Raw genomic sequence first — 20,557 nt, 5'->3', positions numbered from 1 at the left:
GGCTTATTGGCTATGCATCTTTTTAGATTGTTTTCAATGGCTGCTCTAGGGTTTACAATATGCATCTTTAATATATCCCAGTCTACCTTCAAATAATTATTATACCACTTGACATATCATTGAAGAACTTTACATAGTATACTTTATACAATACCGTACTTCCTTTTCTCTCCTCCTGTCCTTTCTGTTATTGTCACCATAAATTTTACTTATACATATTTTATTAACCCCACAATACATTATTATTATTATTATTACCCTTGCTTTAAACCATCAGTTAACGTTTCAAAAGATATAAAAATGAAGGGAAAACATCCTTTATATTTACCAACATATTTACCATTCCTGTGCTCTTCATTCTGTCCCCACCATACCCCCAACCCCCACCACCCCGATCTGGAATTATTTTCCTTCTGCCTGAAGAACTTTCTGTAACATTTTTTAAAGTGCCAGTCCACTAGTAATGAAATCTCTCGGTGTCTCTCTGAAAAAAACTTTTTATTTTACCTTCATTTTTAAGGATACTGTCTTTAGTATATAAAATTCTAATTTGACAGATTTTTGTTTTTGTTTTTGTTTTTTAGTTTAGTACTTTAAAGATACATCATTGCTTTGGGCTTGCATATATCTGGTAAAAAATCTGTTATAATTTTTTATTGTGTTTATTTACATGTAATATGTATTTTTCTTCTCTGGCTTCTTTTAAAATTCCTCTTTTTCATTGATTTTTAGCAATTTGATAACAAGATGCCTTGGTATATTTTGTATGTGTGTGTTTGTGTTTTTCCTGCTTCATTTATTGAATATCTTGATCTATAAATTTATAGGTTTTGCCCAATTTTGAAAAAAAAAACAGCCATTATTTCTTCAAATAGTACTCACCCCCATTCTTCTGGGGCCCAGTTGCACAAATATTACACTGCTTGATATTGTCCTAAAAACCACTGAGACTCAGTTAATTTTTTTAGGAAGTTCCTTTTGCAATTTCTGTTTTCTTTTTCTATTGTATGTACTTATCATATATAACATGATGTTTCCAAATATGTGTACACTGTGAAATGGCTAAATCAAGCTAATTAATTTATATATTACCTCATGTACTTACCATTTTTATGATAAGAACACGAAGTCTAGTCAGTAATTTGCAAAATTACAATGCATTGTTATTAACTATAGTCACTATGTTGTACAATACATCTATTGAACTTACTCTTCCTGTATAATTGAAATTTTGTATATTTTGACCCCTCTTTCCCCTACCCTCAGCCCCTGGTGACCATTATTCTACTCTCTACTTCTGTGAATCCAGCGTCTTAGATCCCACTTATAAATTTTTAAAAAGTTCATTTTTGAAATTATTTTCTCTTTTTGCTTCATTCTTGATAGATTCTATTGCTGTGTTCTAATGTTCACTGACTTTTATTCTATAGTTCTATTTTACTGGTAATCCCATTCAGTGAAATTGTTATTTCTGATGTAGTTTTTGTCTCTAGAAGTTCCATTTGGGCCTTTATTGTATCTTCTTATTTTCATCATGTTCATGTTTTCCTTTATATAGTTTAACATAATTTTGTGATATCTGTCTTAACATTCTTGTCTGCTAGTTCTGTCATCTTTGTCATTTCTGGTCAGTTTCTATTATTTTTTCTTATCATTTTGGCCTATATTTCCTTGCTCTTTGGCATATTTTTAAACTTTTTATTGGATACTGAACATTATTAATTTTCACATTGCCGAGTGCTAGATGTTATTATGTTCCTTGAATGAGTATAGGGCTTTATTTTAGTGCTTATGTTATTGGAGGATCAGTTGGGTCCCTTTAAGGTCTGTTTTTAACCTTCTTTGGGATGGGTCATGAGTAGCCTTTAATCCAGGTATTAAACTCTGCTACTGCTTTGTGGCCTCTGCATACTGTTCACCTTAAAACCCTTGCTTGTCCTTGCTCCACATTGTGGTAATAGACTCTACTCATGCACAGCTTGGTATTTAATTAAGAGCCACAGGGATGAACTCCTGTGCAGATTTCTGGAGCTCTTGTTCTGCATGGTTCCTTCCTTTCTACAACTCCACCCTGCAAATTTCAGCCGTTGTAGCCTCCTTAAACTGCAGTCACCATCTCCTCACCTCAGTGAGACTATCAGCCTTAGTTTGAGTTTTCTCTCCCTGTACCCATTGTGTAGAAATTGTTTTCAGACCAAATGTATGGGGATTATACAACTTGCCTCATGTGTTCCCTTCTCGAGGAGATCACAGTCCTGTGCTGCCTGCTGTCTAATGCCTATAAACAATTATTTTAGGCCAGGCATGGTGGCTCACGCCTGTAATCCCAGCACTTTGGGAGGCCGAGGCAGGTGGATCACAAGGTCAGGAGTTCAAGACCAGCCTGGCCGACATGGTGAAACCTCGTCTCTATTAAAAATACAAAAAAATTAGCTGGGCATGGTGGCAGGCGCCTGTAATCCCCACTACTCAGGTGGGTGAGGCAGGAGAATCGCTTGAACCTGGGAGGCAGAGGTTGCAGTGAGCCGAGATCACACAACTGCACTCCAGCCTGGGCAACAGAGCGAGACTCTATCTCAAAAAAAAAAAAAAAAAAAAAGTTATGTAATTTTTTTGACAATTTTCTAATTCTCTGTAGAAGGGTAAGTTCACTCGTTCTTACCCCTCATGGCCAGAGAAGCACAATATAGGATTAGCAATGCTAAAGAAATAAATTCTGACTCTTCTGTGGTGAAAAACAACAATCAAAAGACCCAGGAGACACGGTGGTGACACAAGATCACAGTCTATTAGAGCTCCTATATTTTAACAAACAACTACCAAGAAGCATTTGCTGATTTTACTGAATTTGGAGGAATATTTCTAGAGGAAAATTACAGGCCTCCATCCTATTCAAATTTTCATTCTATGTCATTGATTGAACAAGTTTATGAAATTTAGCAAAAATATAGAGCTAAAAACGTTAGCTACTTCTCCGAGTGGAATCAGAAAGTTTTCAATAGGTGGAACAGGCTGAAATTTAATGAGAATACACATAAAAACTTTTATTTTGAGCCAAGATTATGCCGCTCCAGCCTGGGTGACGGGGTGAGATTCCACCTCGGAAAAAAAAAAAAAAAAAAAAAGGAAGTAGTTGAATGCATTTTGCATTCAAACCAAAGACGACAAGGCTAAGGGAGGAAATGTAGACTATCTTAAAATATTTGCATGGCTAACAAATATTTTATGGAGTTGTCAAATTGCTCTGTGTCTCTCCAGAATAGAACACTACAGCTATGGGGGGGAGTTACAGGAAAATAGGTTTGAATCTACCCACAGTGTAGCATCTTTCTACCGGAACAAGGTCCCAAACACTGGACTCACTTATATAGCAGATCCACCATTTAAATATTTTGAAGAGGTGTTTTAAGACAGCTTAGGAATTCTAATTCCCTTCCAACTCTCTATATCTGTGATTCCTCAGTACCAATGAAACAGAATAAACATTTTTACCTCTCTCTGGGTCATGACAGAAAATCCTTAGTCAGCACTGGTTTACAATCATGTCACTAACAGACCAGATCCTTTTCACCAGGTCTTCTACTACAAATCAGTGTTTTTGCTACTAGAGGGCAATCAGTCTCAAGCTTTCCCACACTAGAGAATCTCTTGAGGTAGAGATGCGTGAGAAGAAGAGACAGGGGAGAGAGAAGGAAGCACATGTGTTCTACGTTGGATGACATGCGGACACAGAAAAGAAGTCCAGGCTCTTTCTATGGTCTGGGATAGGGCTGTACTCTATAAACCAACTGACTACTGCACTCAACATTTTACATCAATAGGCAGTGCATTATTCTGATGTCACTTTTTTTTTTTTTTTTTTTTTTTAGGAGACGGAGTCTCGCTCTGTCACCCAGGCTGGAGGGCAATGCCGTGATCTTGGCTCACTGCAACCTCTGCCTCCTAATTCAAGCAATTCTCTGCCTAAGCCTCCCAAGTAGCTGGGATTACAGGCGCCCGCCACCATGCCCGGCTAATTTCTGTATTTTTAGTAGAGACGGGGTTTCATCATGTTGGCTGATCTTGAACCCCTGACCTTGTGATCCACCCGCTTCGGCCTCCCAAAGTGCTGGGATTACAGGTGTAAGCCACCGTGCCTGGCCAATGCCACTTTTTAACTGTTCCAATACAAAAACATAAAAATGTGTATCTGTGGCCGGGTGCAAGTGGCTCATGCCTGTAATCCCAGCACTTTGGGAGGCTGAGGCAGGTGGATCACGAGGTCAGGAAATCAAGATCATCCTGGCTAACATGGTGAAACTCCGTTTCTACTAAAAATACAAAAAATTAGCTGGCTTTGGTGGCAGGCACCTGTAGTCCCAGCTACTCAGGAGGCTGAGGCAGGAGAACTGCTTGAACCCTGGAGGCAGAGGTTGCAGTGGGCCAAGATCGCACCACCGCACTTCAGCCTGGGTGACAGAGTGAGACTCTGTCTCCAAAAAAAAAAAAAAAGTGTATCTGTGGCAAAATATAGGTAAGTGTTGAAACTAAATAATGGGTACATTGATTAATTACACCATTGTCTCTACTTTTGTGTATATTTGGTATTTTCCATGCTTTTTTAGCATTAACCTTTTTAAGGTCTTAGTTTAGTCTCTCAGCTGTCTTCCAATTATATTCAGTCATGTTCAGGAGTAACATTTTATCCCTTCTGTTAATTATGCCTTTGGGTGTGGAGGAGCTCCACTAGTAATAGATCTATTGCCTTTGTGACTCCTAGCTCCAATTTCCCCTGAATAAGTGAAAGGACTTATCTGATGGGTGATTTTGAGATAGGAAAATGGGTATGCATAGTTCATCCCAATCCCTCCTTCCTTTTGAGAGCCACCTACTCACAGAAAGCACACACCTGTTTTGTTCTCCACACTGTAAGTTGTAGAGGGGCAACCCCTATAAGAGGAGGCTAGTTCAGTGCTACCTGTGATCAAGAGGATAAGTCCAATTCTGGGATAAAGCATTAGAAAGTCCATTGTTGCTGCAATCCAAGCCTTGACAACTGTCCAGGTTTTATAAAGCCAATAGTTTTATGCCAATCTGAGTACTCTGTCTTTCTCAGAGGATTCAGCACTCGGCAAGAAAGAAGGATGCTATGCAATGATCACTTAAAGCTCCATCAATTCCTGCTTCATGCCTAGAAAGACTTTCCATTCTTTCTGAGAAGTTTTTTCTAAAGTACTTGATCAGGTGAGTTACTACTTCCCCCAACTCACACTCCTTTTCTCAGTACTCTGTACTCACATTATATCATTTATAGAACTGTGTTGTTACTGTCTGTTTAGCTATCTGAGTTGCCAACTAGATGATGCCTTCTAGAGCAAGGAAATGTTGTTCATACATATGTATTCAACACTGGCATAATGTTTGATCCTCAGTTAGGTATGCTCAAAATATTCTATAATTGAATGAATGAATAAATGAATGAAGCACTTAATCTTTTCAATTAGTAGTTTATTTTTTAAATCTTAGTCATTTTTGCTGAGAGAATCTAAGAACTCTAATGCGTGATCCAACATTCATGTATCTCAACTGAGTTTTGATCTATATTAAATTTATTAATTTATGATCTATGAGCTCTAAAGGCAATGTATTAATTTATTCAGTTCCTTAATTATTACACTATGGTACCAAGAGTCAGGAATCCTGATGTTCATTTTTGGCTCTACCACTGACATCTTTGCCTTCAGTGAAACCACTTAATCAGATTGGTGCCTCAGTTCTGTATCTATAAAATGGTGGCATTAGTTTTCTTGGTAAGTGTTCTCATATCCCTTATTAACTAACACTTTCCATATGAACTTGCATTTTTAGTACTACATATTTAGTTATAATTTCAGACCACAGATGAACTTTGGAAGCTTATTGAAAAGCCATTGCATTTAATGCTGAGATATGTTTTTTAACTTTTTATTGGTATAAAAGTATTCTTTAATATTGAAAGAATCAGAGTCCATAAAATTACTCCCATTAAGTGGAAAGGTCATCATTTCCTTACTTTGGCTAAATTAAGAAATAAAGACAAAATTTGGGTATTATTAAATTTAGTGATACTTGAGGTGAAAATATTCACATTAAGATATAATTAATGTATATCTGTTAAACAGCAATTTTAATAAGAATGAAAGTATGGCTCAGTATCAGAATGAAATTGAGTAGCTTCTTCATTTTAGTAACTGGAGAATTTCCCAGTAGCACCCGCCTATTTCTATAGCTTTTGCAGGGAAAGAATGAAGTTGATGGGAAAGAGACACTACTAAAGAGGTTAAGACATCTGTAACCAAGACTGCCAGTAACCCATCCAATATTCATTTGTCCTTTTTTTTTCTTTTGAGGTGGAGTCTGACTCTATCACTAGGCTGGAGTGCAGTGGTGCAATTTCAGCTCACTGCAGCTTCTGCCTCCTGGGTTCAAGAGATTCTCCTGCCTCAGCCTACTGAGTAGCTGGGATTAAAGGAGCACGCCACCACACCCAGCTAATTTTTGTATTTTTAGTACGTGATTTCACCATGTTGGCCAGGATGATCTCGGTCTCCTGACCTTGTGATCCGCCCGCCTTGGCCTCCCAAAGTGCTGGGATTACAGGAGTGAGCCACTGTGCCTGGCCTTTCCCTTCTTTCACTAAATAAAAAATTCCAATTTTATACTGAGAGGCAAGATTTTTGAGTTTAAAAAAATACATTTCTAGAGCCTCTCTTGCAGCTAGATGTGGCCCAGACATTAAGTTCTGGCCAAAAAGATGATAGTGAGAGTTGTTGGATATGCTTTCCAGTGAGAAACCTTGAAAGGATGCCCAACAGCTGTAACACCCCTGTTGCCCTTGGCCTTTTCTCCTTTCTCTCATCTGGAATATAGACATGATGGCTGAATTTTCAACAAGCATTTTGAGACTTTGAGGATGGAAGCCAGGGCTAAGGATGGCTTAGTAGTAAATAACAAGGAGCCAGCCAAGGTTCCAGGTAATTTAATAGAATTACCATGTCAGTTCCTGGGCATTCTTCAGGACTAATACTTCCTTTCTGTGAAAGAAAATAAATCCTTCATCTCTTTTAGCCATTGTGATAGGGTTGCTGATGCTGACTACCAAGTGTAATTTCTAGGTGGTACAACACTTCCTACCTTAAGAGAAAGATAATCCCAGATCCGCCTTACTTTAGAAATCTTGTGGGGCAGAAAAAAAAAACATTGTCAGATGTTTTACTATCTTCAGTTGCCAAGTTAAATTTTAAAATCTCAGATTGAGAAATGATCAACTACCCTTGGAAACTCTGCATGGGGTCACAACCCCAAGGGATGTTTCCTAGCCTTCCTTGTAACAGTTACCCAAAACAAACAGCACTCTGCCAAGCAGTAAAACACAGATTTCACTTAGCTCTAAGCACCTGTGACTTCAAATACATATGGCCCCATGAGGGAGGTAAGATTGGTTCCTGTGAATATTGCTACCATTGTTTTTATTATTACAAGTATCTGTTCATAGGTCTGTTTCTCCCTGTAGGCTGAGTTTCTTGAGGGCTGAGATGGTCATATTAGTCATTGTATCCCAAAGTAACCAGAACTCCAGAGATAGATGTTTAGTGAATAAATGAATGAATTCTTAGGCTCTAAAGTCCTCAGGAGCAAGTGATGGGGCTAAGAGCCATAGGCTGACTTCAAGAATGCCCAGCTAGTTCATTTTTCCCTCTGCTGAAAAAAAGAGTTGGGTAAATTGAAGATAGGAAAAGAGAGTAGTCTCTTTTCTTCCACACTCCAGGAAGAGACATTCCACCTGGAAAAGATGACACTGATTGCACTACTTGTTATTCATTTTAACATTCCCAGATGACAGGAAGCTTTGCCTCCCCTTGTGATGTAGGATAGCAATCCACAGTTAGATCCAATGGCTGTGAGAAGGGGCTGTCAGGGTGAGTAGGCAGTCATGAAGCAGAGGGAAGCGTTTCCATCAGAGGGGAAAACAGCAGCATGATAAAGTGTGAGCATGTGGAGAATCCTTACTCCTTCAGTGAGAGATGTTACAACTATGCCATGCCTTGCGTCCAAGCACGAAATTCTGCTCAGATTAACAGAAGCAATTCTAAAACCGATTTCCAAAGTGATTTTGGTCTTGAAACATTTTAGTCAAAGAAAATCTTAAAGTCCAACGTGTAAGACTACAAAAGTGGAACTTCCCTGGTTGAAGAGGCAGGCGAAAGATGCAATGACTTCCTGTTCTCCATCCCTTCATCTGTGCTATCCCCACATTGCCCTTGGGGGAGAAAGCACAGTTTGAAAACCACTCAGTACTACCTCCTTGCTGTGCCTATAAATGAACCCATAGGCTAAGGAAAGATTTATTCCTTTACTCATTTCCCAGCAGCAGAAACAGCAGATTCACCCAAAAGGGGAAGCTTCAAACTTCAACCAGAGCCTAGATTTCAAAGTGCCTCCTCTTTCCCTGCTACCTATTTTACCTGCCTGCAGTTCCTCATAATGAAGCAAGCTATTAAACTATTCTTTCAACATTTGCCTAAATCCATTCCCTTCATTAGACAGTATACTTTCGTTTAAAAGAGGTGATTTGTTAAATGGATTATGCAAAAGGCTACAGCATTACTGACTAACATCCTTCTGTACATATGTCTTTGTTAACTTCCCAAAACTGCCTTTGGCCATCTGAAACACCAGGAAAGACAGTCCAATTAGCTACGTTGGTCCATTCTCCTTGATCAAACCACCTTTTAGCTGTTTCACATTCTTTCAGTTTCTCAGATTTAGTGCCATCCTATCTGGATGCCAGATGTTTTATTTGAAAATAGTTACTAGAATATAAATGGAATGAAAACTAATCAGGTTGTTATAAATTCAAATAAGGTAGATTGTTTCTTTGAGAAAATCTTTGGTGACTGAGCAAGCAAAGAAGTATTTTTATCAAATGAAACTTGGGCATCACACGAGAAAGCACTGGGTAATCTTTCCACATAGCTTTGGGCACTCCATCAATATTAAACAGTAGCAATAAAACCACCATGGCCGTGACCTGCAATGCCCCTGGATTCTCTTGGCTTCTCCTGAAATGTCTAACCTGTCAAATCATATGATGTTTGTAAGGGGAAAACCTGTAGGCTGATAGTCTAATTCTGCACTTAGTAGGAGAGAGAAGCTTGGTTCTTGTCAAATAAGTCTAAAAGTTCAAGCATTTATTTCTAGATGCTGATAATAAATGTAGTCACTTCTCCTATGGTCAGTTATTTGGTGGGGATAACTTGGGCTCACCATATTATTTTTAAAGTCAAGTCTGACCATCAGCATAGAACATTGTGGATACTTTGTTTACTTATCATGTTAGTTTTCTGGGACTCTCATAACAAAGTACCACAGGCTGGGTGACTGAAACAACAGAAATTTATTTTCTTGCAGTTCTGGAGGCCAGAAGTCTGAGACTGAGAAGTTAGGAGGGTTGGTTTCTTCTAAGACCTCTCTCTTAGTTTGCATATGGCCATCATCTCTTTGCATCTTCACATGGTCTTCCATCTGTGTGTGTCTGTCCTGATCTTCCTTTCTTATAAAGACATCAGTTATATTGCCCTAATTAGGGTCCTTTCTAATGATCTCATTTTCACTTAATTACCTTTTTTTTTTTTTTTTTTGAGACAGAATTTCACTCTTATTGCCCAGGCTGGAGTGCAATGGCGCAATCTCGGCTCACCACAGCCTCCGCCTCCTGGGTTCAAGCAGTTCTACTGCCTCAGTCTCCCAAGTAGCTGGGATTACAGGCATGCGCCACCACGCCCAGTAATTTTGTATTTTTAGTAGAGACGGAGTTTCTCCATGTCAGTCTGGTCTCAAACTCCCGACCTCAGGTGATCCACCCGCCTTGGCCTCCCAAAGTGCTGGGATTACAGGCGTGAGCCACTATGCCCAGCCCACTCAATTACCTCTTTAAAGGACCTACCTCCACACATAATAACATCCTGAGGTACTGGGATTAGGACTTCAACATATAAATTTGGAGGACACACACTTTGGTCCATAACACTTAGAATAACTGAAGGAAACATCATGTGCATTGATTACCAGTTCCTTATTTTATAGTTGAGGAAATTGGACCCAAAGAAATGAAGTGCCATGACCAAGAATAGATTTAAAGTAGGGATAGAATGAGAGATGGGCAGAACTAGGACCAGATCAAAAGTCTCTCAGGCTTTCAGTCCACTGCTGTCTCTGGAAATTTAGAGGGGGAAAAAACTGGTTCCATGAAAACCTGTTTTATGTCCAGTGAAGTTACAGTGTAAAAAGCATTACAGTAGTTGCTAAATCATGTTATCTATGGATGGGCACAATGAAGTTCACTTTCTGTTAGTCTCAGATGTAATTGCACTGACTTCTAGTTTCAGATTGTTAGGCAAAACTATGTGACTTCACTTATCTATCGAGAAGCGTATGCAATTCCAGGTGCATTCAAGACTGGGAATAGGAAGAAAATATTCAAATATCTATATTACCTTCTTTATCCTAAAGCAAGAAACAAATTGCTTTGGTGCCTCAGGTGGTCAGGTGTCATGTGGCTCTAAGTTGAGAATGGATATTTCCCAAGAGGCACTTTGAAATGTTGCCATAAATTACAACATATATTATGTGACTGGTTAAATGAATTTATGGTTTCTGTCATCTAGAATAAACTCAGTTGCCCCCTCACAAAATGGACATATAGTTTGGAAAGATGCTTTCAAAGAAACTGCAGATTGAAAATAGTGTAAATAATATAAGCACAAGGAAATAAGAAAATGGGGCTGGGCCCGGTGGCTCACTCCTGTAATCCCAGCACTATGGGAGGCCGAGTCGGGTGGATCACCCGAGGTCAGGAGTTCAAGACCAGCCTGACCAACATGGCAAAACACTGTCTCTACTAAAAAATACAACAATTAGCCAGGCATGGTGGCAGGTGCCTGTAATCCCAGCTACTCGGAAGGCTGAGGCAGGAGAATCTCTTGAATCCAGGAGGCAGAGGTTGCAGTGAGCCGAGATTGTACCATTGCACTCCAGCCTGGTCAACAGAACAAGACTCCGTTTCAAAAAAAAAAAAAAGAAAAGAAAATGGTCATGCTGGTTACTTTTTATTTACGAGGTAAAAGCAATGATGATACTTTTAATTATAAGGTAAAAGCAATGATCAGTAATTATATCCAATATATTGTATCTCATTCCTCTCATGCTCTTTTCTTTTTAAAGGGGAGAAAATCCCAGATAATTTTACATAATTGACAGAAAAAAACCTTTTTTTAATTTTTTTATTTTTATGGGCATATATAGGTTTGTATCTACATCTCATCCTTTATACATTTACATTGTCATCATGTGTTCACCATGTACATCAAATGTACGTCGGACGCCATAAGATACCAAACATATTTTACAATGTTCGTGAGTACACGTGTAAGTAAACATACCTATATTGTAAGTTCTTGCTCGGCCTATTCTTTGTTGACATAAGATTAAAAAGGTGTGGCAGCCACTGACCACAGTATTTAAAAAAGTGAAAGGACAGGATTGGTGCTTTTCCACAAGAAACTGCCCTTTCTTCTAGAACTTTCTGGTACACAGTAGCAGATTCACGTTTGGGGGTATTGTTTTTATTTTGTTTTGTTTTAACTTTTTACTGAAGTTTAACATATATACAAAAGTTGCACAAATCATAATCCTCAAGGTGAATGCATCCATGTATCCAACACCCACAATTCCAGGATGCCAGGAGCCCCTCTCACAGCCCTTGCCAGTCACTAGCCTGGCCAAGGATGGGAACTCTTCTGCTCTTACACCATAGCTTTGGAGTGCCTATTTCTGAACTTTGTATAAATGAAATATGCTGTATGTCTTTTTCTTATTGATTTGTAAGAGTTCTTTACATATTCTGGATGCAAGTCCTTTGTATTAAAACTATGTATACATTCATATGTATTGAAAAATATTATCTTCCACTCTGTAGCTTGGCTTGCCTTTTTACTCTCTTAATAGTGTCTTTGAATAAATAGAAGTTTTAATTTTTAATACAGTCCAATTTACCAAACATTTTTCTTTTATACTTAGGCCATGTATATCCTGTTTAAGAAATCTTTGTTTATTCTAAGGTCATGAAGATTTTCTTTGTTTTATTTTTAAAGTTTTATTGTTCTTCCTTTAAATTTAGATCTGAAATCCATCTAGAATTGATGTTTTGTATGGTATGAGGTAGTGGTCAAGGCTCATGTTTTATATACGGATATCCCAACTAATCAGTACCATTAATTTAAAATACTGTCTTTTTCCTACTTCACTGCAGTCGTCTTTTTCACAAAACTGTGAATATTTATGTTTTGGTATGTTACTGAGTTTTCAATTTTGTCCCATTGGTCTATTATCTACCCTTGCATCAAAATCACATGCTCCTAATCACAACAGCTTCAAAATAGATCTTCAGTCTGGTAGAGTAAGCCCTCTGTTCTTGTTTTTATTTTTTTCCAAGATCATTTTGACTCTTTAAGTCCTTTCTATTTATAAATAAATCTAGAATCTGTTGTAAATTTCCATTAAAAATGCTATGATTTTAATTGCAATCACACTAAATGTATGGCTCAGTTTGGGAAGGATTGATTCATTTATAGTACTAAGTCTTCCAATCTATGAACATGATATATTGCTCCATTAATTTAGATCTTTAATTTCTCTTAGTAATGAATTGTGGTTTTTAGTATAAAATATAAATTTTATTTTCATAACTTACATTAAATTTATTGGCAGATATTTTATGTTTCCTATCACTATTGTAAAAGAAATAATTTTTAAATGTCAATTTCTAATTATTTCTTGTTGATATGTAAAGGTAGAAATCCATGTTAGCAAATGATCTTTTATCCAGATACCATATTAAAGTCACTTATTAATTCTAATAATTTTTCTTGTATTCTGCAATCTTGCTAAATTTATTTATTAATTACAATAGTTTCTCTCTAGAGTCATTTAAATGTTTGACAAAATCATGTCATCTATAAATAATGAAGATATGTTATTTTTCCTTTTTAATACACACACCTTGTATTTATTTTTCTTACCATTAATGTATCAATGAAGACCTTCGATTTAATGTTCAGTAGAAACAGCTATGGTAGGCTTCCATGTCTCATTCTCAGTCTCAGGGTGTTTCACTATTTCATTAGGGTGTTTGCTATAGTGGTTTTTTTTTTTTTTTTAAGATCATCTTTCTCAGCTTAAGGAAGTTCCTTTCTATTATCATTTTGTGAAGAATTTTATGATAAATTAGTGTTGAATTTTGTCATACACTTTTCCTGTATCTATTAATAAAGTGAATTACATTTGTTGATTCTTTATTGATATTAAAAGGCTTTGGATTCCTAAAATAAATTTGTGATATGCTATCCTATTGTCATGTTGCTGGGATTATTTAGCTAATGTTTTGTTAAGGGTTTTTATTTCTAAGCTGATGCAAGACAAAGGATTATAATTTTATTTCTTTTAATGATCTTATCAGTTAAGGATTGAGATTATATTGCCTCAAAAAATTTGGGGTATTATTTTTTCTTTTTATATTCTCTGGAAGTGTTTGTGTGTCTTTTTCTTATTGATTTGTAAGAGTTCTTTATATATTTTCGATGCAAGTGCTTTGTACTGAAAATATGTATATATTCATATGTATTGAAAAATATTCTCTTCCATTGTATAGCTTGGCTTGCCTTTTTACTCTCTTAATAATGTCTTTTGATAAACAGAAGTTTTATGCTATTTCTTTCATACTTATAAAAATTTACTTGTCACACTATCTCAGTTTTTTGTGCTAAGCCTTTTAGAAACAGCATTAATTTCTTTAACTAAAATAGAGATGTTCAAATGTTTTCATTTCTTTTAATCAATTTTGGTAAATTGTGTTTCTTGAAGAATTGGTCCGTTTTTTCTAAATTTTTTAATGTATTGGCATAAAGTTGTTTATAATATCTTCTTATTTTCTTAATGTCAATTGACTCTGTAGTAATAACTCCTATTTCATTCTTGATGTTGGTAATTTGTGTTTTTTCTATGTCTTTCTTGGTTGTTCTCTTTCTTTATCAATTTTATCAATGTTTTCAAGGAACCAGCTTTGGTTTTGTCAATGTATTACATGTTTGTTTTCTATTTCACGAATCCCTGTTCTCGTTTTCATGGTTTCCTTCCACCTACTCTTTTTGAGTTTGACTTGTTCCTATTTCCTAGCTTCTTGAAAAAGAAGCTTAGATCATTGATTTTCAACTTTTATTATTTCTAATGTATGCATTACAGTCTATAAATTTCCCTCTGAGCACTGTGTTAGCTGCATGCCACAAATTTTGATATATAATTATTATTGAGCTGAAATTTTCTAATTTCAATTATAATTTATTTTTTACCCATTGGTTATTTAGGAGAATATTGTATAACTTCCAAGCAGTTGAGCATTTTCTAATTACCTGTTAATAATTCATTTATATCCTCATTTACATTGTAGATAGACAACCTAATCTGAATAATTTCAACTTTTTGACATTCATTGGGGCTTCCTTTATGAATCAACACATCATCAATTATGATAAAAGTTTACTGTGCACTTGAGAAGAATATATATTTGGATGCTGTTTGGTGCAATGCTCTATACTGTATATGACAATTAAGTCAAGTTGTAAAGATCTTCTAAATTCTTAATGATATTAACATATTTTTATTTCTCTTTTTAGTTCTATTAATGTTTGCTTTATTTTTAAACTATATTATTGGGCACATGCAGATTTAAGATTGGAATATTCACTTACTCTCTGGTAATAATACTTGCCTTAAATATGATTTTTCTAATATTAGTATACTATACTATTTTTCTGTTTGCGTTGTGTGTGCGCGTGTGTCTTTCCTTTCTTTCACTTTAAACAAATTTGTGTCCTGATAGCTAAGGTATAGCCTTTACAGTAAGCATACATTTAGATTTTTGCTTTTCAGCCTTACCATCCTAGTCTTTTAGTAGTAATGTTTAGTCCATTTACATTTAATTTAATTTAATATATAATTGAGTTTATACATACCATCTAACAATTTGCTTTCTATTTCACTCATCTGATTGGTTTTTTTCTCTTTTCTCTTTCGGAACCTAATTATATGTATGTTAGATATTTTCACTGTGCCTCACATATCTATTTCACTCATCCCTATTTTCATTTTTTCTATATATGTTTATTTCATTTATTTTGAAACAGGGTCTCTCTCTGTTGCCCAGACTGGAGTGTGCTGTGTGAACATGGCTCACTGCAGCCTTGACCTCCCAGGCTAAAGCAATCCTCCTGCCTCAGCCTCCTGTGTAGCTAGAACCACAGGCACGCACCACCAGGCTTAGCTAATTTTTTTAATTATTTGTAGAGACAAGATCTCACTATTTTTCTCAGGCTGGCCTTGAACTCCTGGGCTCAAGTGATCCACCCACCACAGCCTCCCGAAGTGCTAGGATTATAGGTGTGAGCCACCATGCCCAGCCTACATATGTTTTATTTTTAAGCATTTTCTATTAATCTGTCTTCTAGTTCTTTAATCTTGTCTTGTTATGGGTCTAATCCATGCTAACTCCATCCATTGGGCACTTAATTTCGCATATTGTAATTTTTATTTCTGAAATTTTTATTTCCTTTTCTCTAGATTTCAGTTTTCTGGTAAAATTTTCCATTAAACTATATTTCTTTCTTTTTTTTTATTTTTCTGAGCAAAATAACTACAGTTGTTTGGAATCCCGTATCTCTTAAATACAATACTAGATCACCTACAAGTGTGTTTCTACTATCTGATTTTTCTCTTGAAATTTGGTTATATAACCATATTTCTTGGCATAACTAATAATTTTTGTTTGAACAACAGACATGATGACTTTAGATGATATTATATTTCACCAGAGAAAGTTCATACTTTCCTCTGCTAGGTATAATAGATTCAGGGAGAAGGCAATCCCCTTTATCTACTTGGGACTAAGCCATTAATATGTTAATAAATATTAAAACACTTATTCATATTATTATTATTTATGTTATTTATAAATTATTATACTTATGTTAATAGGAAAATTTTGATGGATTTTTTAACACCCCACTGTCAATATTAGACAGATCAATGAGACAGAAAATTAATAAAGATATTCAGGAATTGAACTCAGCTCTGGACCAAATGGATCTAATAAACATCTACAGAACTCTCCACCCCAAATCAACAGACTATACATTCTTCTCCGAGCCACATGGCACTTATTCTAAAATTGACCACATAATAGGAAGTAAAACACTCCTCAGCAAATGCAAAAGAATCATAACAAACAGCCTCTCAGACCACAGTGTAATCAAATTAGAACTTAGGATTAAGAAACTCACTCAAGACATGAAGTCCTTGCCCATGCCTATGTCCTGAATGGTATTGCCTAGGTTTTCTTCTAGGGTTTTTATGGTTTTAGGTCTAACATTTAAGTCTTTAATCCATCTTGAATTAATTTTTGTATAAGGTGTAAGGAAGGGATCCAGTTTCAGCTTTCTACATATGACTAGCCAGTTTTCCCAGCACCATTTATTAAATAGGGAATCCTTTCCCCATTGCTTGTTTTTGTCAGGTTTGTCAAAGATCACATAGTTGTAAATATGCGGCATTATTTCTGAGGGCTCTGTTCTGTTCCATTGGTCCATATCTCTGTTTTGGTACCAGTACCATGCTGTTTTGGTTACTGTAGCCTTGTAGTATAGTTTGAAGTCAGGTAGTGTGATGCCTCCAGCTTTGTTCTTTTGGTTTAGGATTGACTTGGCAATGCAGGCTCTTTTTTGGATCCATATGAACTTTAAACACCAAAAGCAATGGCAACAAAAGCCAAAATTGACAAATGGGATCTAATTAAACTGAAGAGCTTCTGCACAGCAAAAGAAACTACCATCAGAGTGAACAGGCAACCTACAGAATGGGAGAAAAGTTTTGCAACCTACTCATCTGACAAAGGGCTAATACCCAGAATCTACAATGAACTCAAACAAATTTACAAGAAAAAACAAACAACCCCATCAAAAAGTGGGTGAAGGATATGAACAGACACTTCTCAAAAGAAGACATTTATGCAGCCAAAAGACACATGAAAAAATGCTCATCATCACTGGCCATCAGAGAAACGCAAATCAAAACCACAATGAGATACTATCTCACACCAGTTAGAATGGCCATCATTAAAAAGTCAGGAAACAACAGGTCCTGGAGAGGATATGGAGAAATAGGAACACTTTTACACTGTTGGTGGGACTGTAAACTAGTTCAACCATTGTGGAAGTCAGTGTGGCGATTCCTCAGGGAACTAGAACTAGAAATACCATTTGACCCAGCCATCCCATTACTGGGTATATACCCAAAGGATTATAAATCATGCTGCTATAAAGACACATGCACACATATGTTTATTGCGGCACTATTCACAATAGCAAAGACTTGGAACTAACCCAAATGTCCAACAAGGATAGACTGGATTAAGAAAATGTGGCACATATACACCATGGAATACTATGCAGCCATAAAAAATGATGAGTTCATGTCCTCTGTAGGGACATGAATGAAGCTGGAAACCATCATTCTCAGCAAACTATCGCAAGGACAAAAAAACAAACACCGCATGTTCTCACTCATAGGTGGGAACTGAACAATGAGAACACTTGGACACAGGAAGGGTAACATCACACACCGGGGCCTGTTGTGGGGTGGGGGGAGGGGGGAGGGATAGCATTAGGAGATATACCTAATGCTAAATGACAATTTAATGGGTGCAGCACACCAACATGGCACATGTATACATACGTAACAAACCTGCATGTTGTGCACATGTACCCTAAAACTTAAAGTATAATAATAATAAAATTTAAAAAAAAAAGAAACTCACTCAAAACCACACAGCTACATGGAAATTGAACAACCTGCTTCTAAATGACTCCTGGGTAATAATGAAATTAAGGCAGAAATCAAAAAGTTCTTTGAAACCAATGAGAACAAAGAAAAAACGTACCAGAATCCCTGGGACACAGCTAAAGCAGTATTAAGAAGGAAATCTATAGCACTACATACCCACATCAGAAAGCTAGAAAGATCTCAACTCAACACCCTAACATCACAAGTAAAAGAGCTACAGAAGCAAAAGCAGACAAGTCCAAAAGCTAGCAGAAGGCAAGAAATAACCAAGATCAGAGCAGAACTAAAGGAGATAGAGACATGAAAAACCCTTCAAAAAAAATCAATGAATCCAGGAGCTGGTTTTTTGAAAAAAATTAACAAAATAGATAGACTGCTAGCTAGACTAATAAATAAGAAAAAGGAGAAGAATCAAATAGACACAATAAAAAAATGATAAAGGGGATATCATGACTGACCCCACAGAAATACAAACTATCATTAGAGAATGCTATAAACACCTCTATGCAAATAAACTAGAAAATCTAGACAAAATGGATAAATTCCTGGACACATACACCCTTCAAAGACTAAACCAGGAAGAATTCAAATCCCTGAATAGACCAATAACAAGTTCTGAAATTGAGGCAGTAATTAATAGCCTACCAATGAATAAAAGCCCAGGAACAGACAGATTCACAGCCAAATTCTACTAGAGGTACAAAGAAGAACTGATGCTTCTGATCCTATTCCAAACAATTGAAAAGGAGGGACTCCTCCCTAACTCACTTTATGAGGCCAGCATCATCCTGATACCAAAATCTGGCAGAGACACAGTAAAAAAAGAAAATTTCAAGTCAATATCCCTGATGGACATCAATGCGAAAATCCTCAATAAAATACTGGCAAACCAAATCCAGCAGCACATCAAAAAGTTTATCTACCACAATTAAGTGGCTTCATCTCTGGGATGCAAGGCTGGTTCAACATATGCAAATCAATAAACGTAATCCATCACATAAACAGAACCAACGACAAAAACCACATGATTATGTCAATAGATGCAGAAAAGTCCTTTGACAAAATTCAACAGCCCTTCATGCTAAAAATTCTCAATAAACTAGGCATTTATGGACCATATCTCAAAATAATAAGAGCTTTTTATGACAAACATACAGCCAATATCACACTGAATTGGCAAAAGCTGGAAGCATTCCCTTTGAAAACCGGCACAAGACAAGGATGCCCTCTCTCACCACTCCTATTCAACGTAGGATTGGAAGTTCTGGCCAGGGCAATCAGGCAAGAGAAAGAAATAAAGGTATTCAAATAGGAAGACAGGAAGTCAAATTATCTCTGTTTGCAAACGACATGATTGTATATTTAGAAAATCCCATCATCTCAGCCCAAAAACTCCTTAAGATGATAAGCAACTTCAGCAACATCTCAGGATACAAAATCAGTGTGCAAAATTACAAACATTCCTATACACCAATGATAGACAAGCAGAGAGCCAAATCATAAATGAACTTCCATTCACAATTGCTACAAAGAGAATAAAATACCTAGGAATACAGCTAACAAGGGATAGGAAGGACCTCTTCAAGGAGAACTACAAACCACTGCTCAAGGAAATAAGAGAGAACACAAATGGAAAAACATTCCATCCTCATGGATAGGAAGAATCAGTTTCATGAAAATGGCCATACTGCCCAAAGTAATTTATATTTTCAATGCTAGTCCCATCAAACTACCATTGACATTCTTCTTCACAGAATTAGAAAAAAACTACTTTAAATTTCATATGGAACCAAAAAAGAGCCCGTATATCCAAGACAATCCTAAGCAAAAAGAACAAAGCTGGAGGCATCATGCTACCTGACCAAATTATACTACAAGGCTGCAGAACTGAAACAGCATGGTACTGGTACAAAAATAGACATATAGATCAATGGAACAGAACAGAGACCTCAGAAATAACATCACACATCTACAACCATCTGATCTTTGGCAAACCTGACAAAAGCAAGCAATGGGGAAAGGATTCCCTGTTTAATAAATGGTGCTGGTAACACTGGCTAACCATATGCAGAAAACTGAAACTGGACCGCTTCTTTATACCATATACAAAAAATTAATTCAAGATGGAATAAAGACTTAAATGTAAAGCCCAAAGCCATAAAAACCCTGGAAGAAAACCTAGGCAATCCCATTCAGGACATAGGCACAGACAAAGACTTTATGATGAAAATACCAAACGCAATTGCAAAAAAGTGAAAATTGACAAATGGAATCTAATTAAAACAAAGAGCTTCTGCACAGCAAAAGAAACTATCATCAGGGTGAATAGGCAACCTACAGAACAGGAGAATATTTTTACAATCTACTCATCTGACAAAGATTTAATATCCAGAATCTACAATGAACTTAAACAAATTTACAAGAAAAAAAATCAATCACATCAAAAAATGGCCAAAGGATATGGACAGACACTTCTCAAAAGAAGACATTTATGCGGCCAAGAAATATACGAAAATAAAACTCAACGCCACTGATCATTAGAAAAATGCAAATCAGAACCACAATGAGATACCGTCTCACGCCAGTCAGA

Source organism: Nomascus leucogenys, chromosome 4, assembly GCF_006542625.1.
Source record: "Nomascus leucogenys isolate Asia chromosome 4, Asia_NLE_v1, whole genome shotgun sequence".
Lineage (NCBI taxonomy): Eukaryota > Metazoa > Chordata > Mammalia > Primates > Hylobatidae > Nomascus > Nomascus leucogenys.
This window is presented reverse-complemented; position numbering follows the sequence as displayed.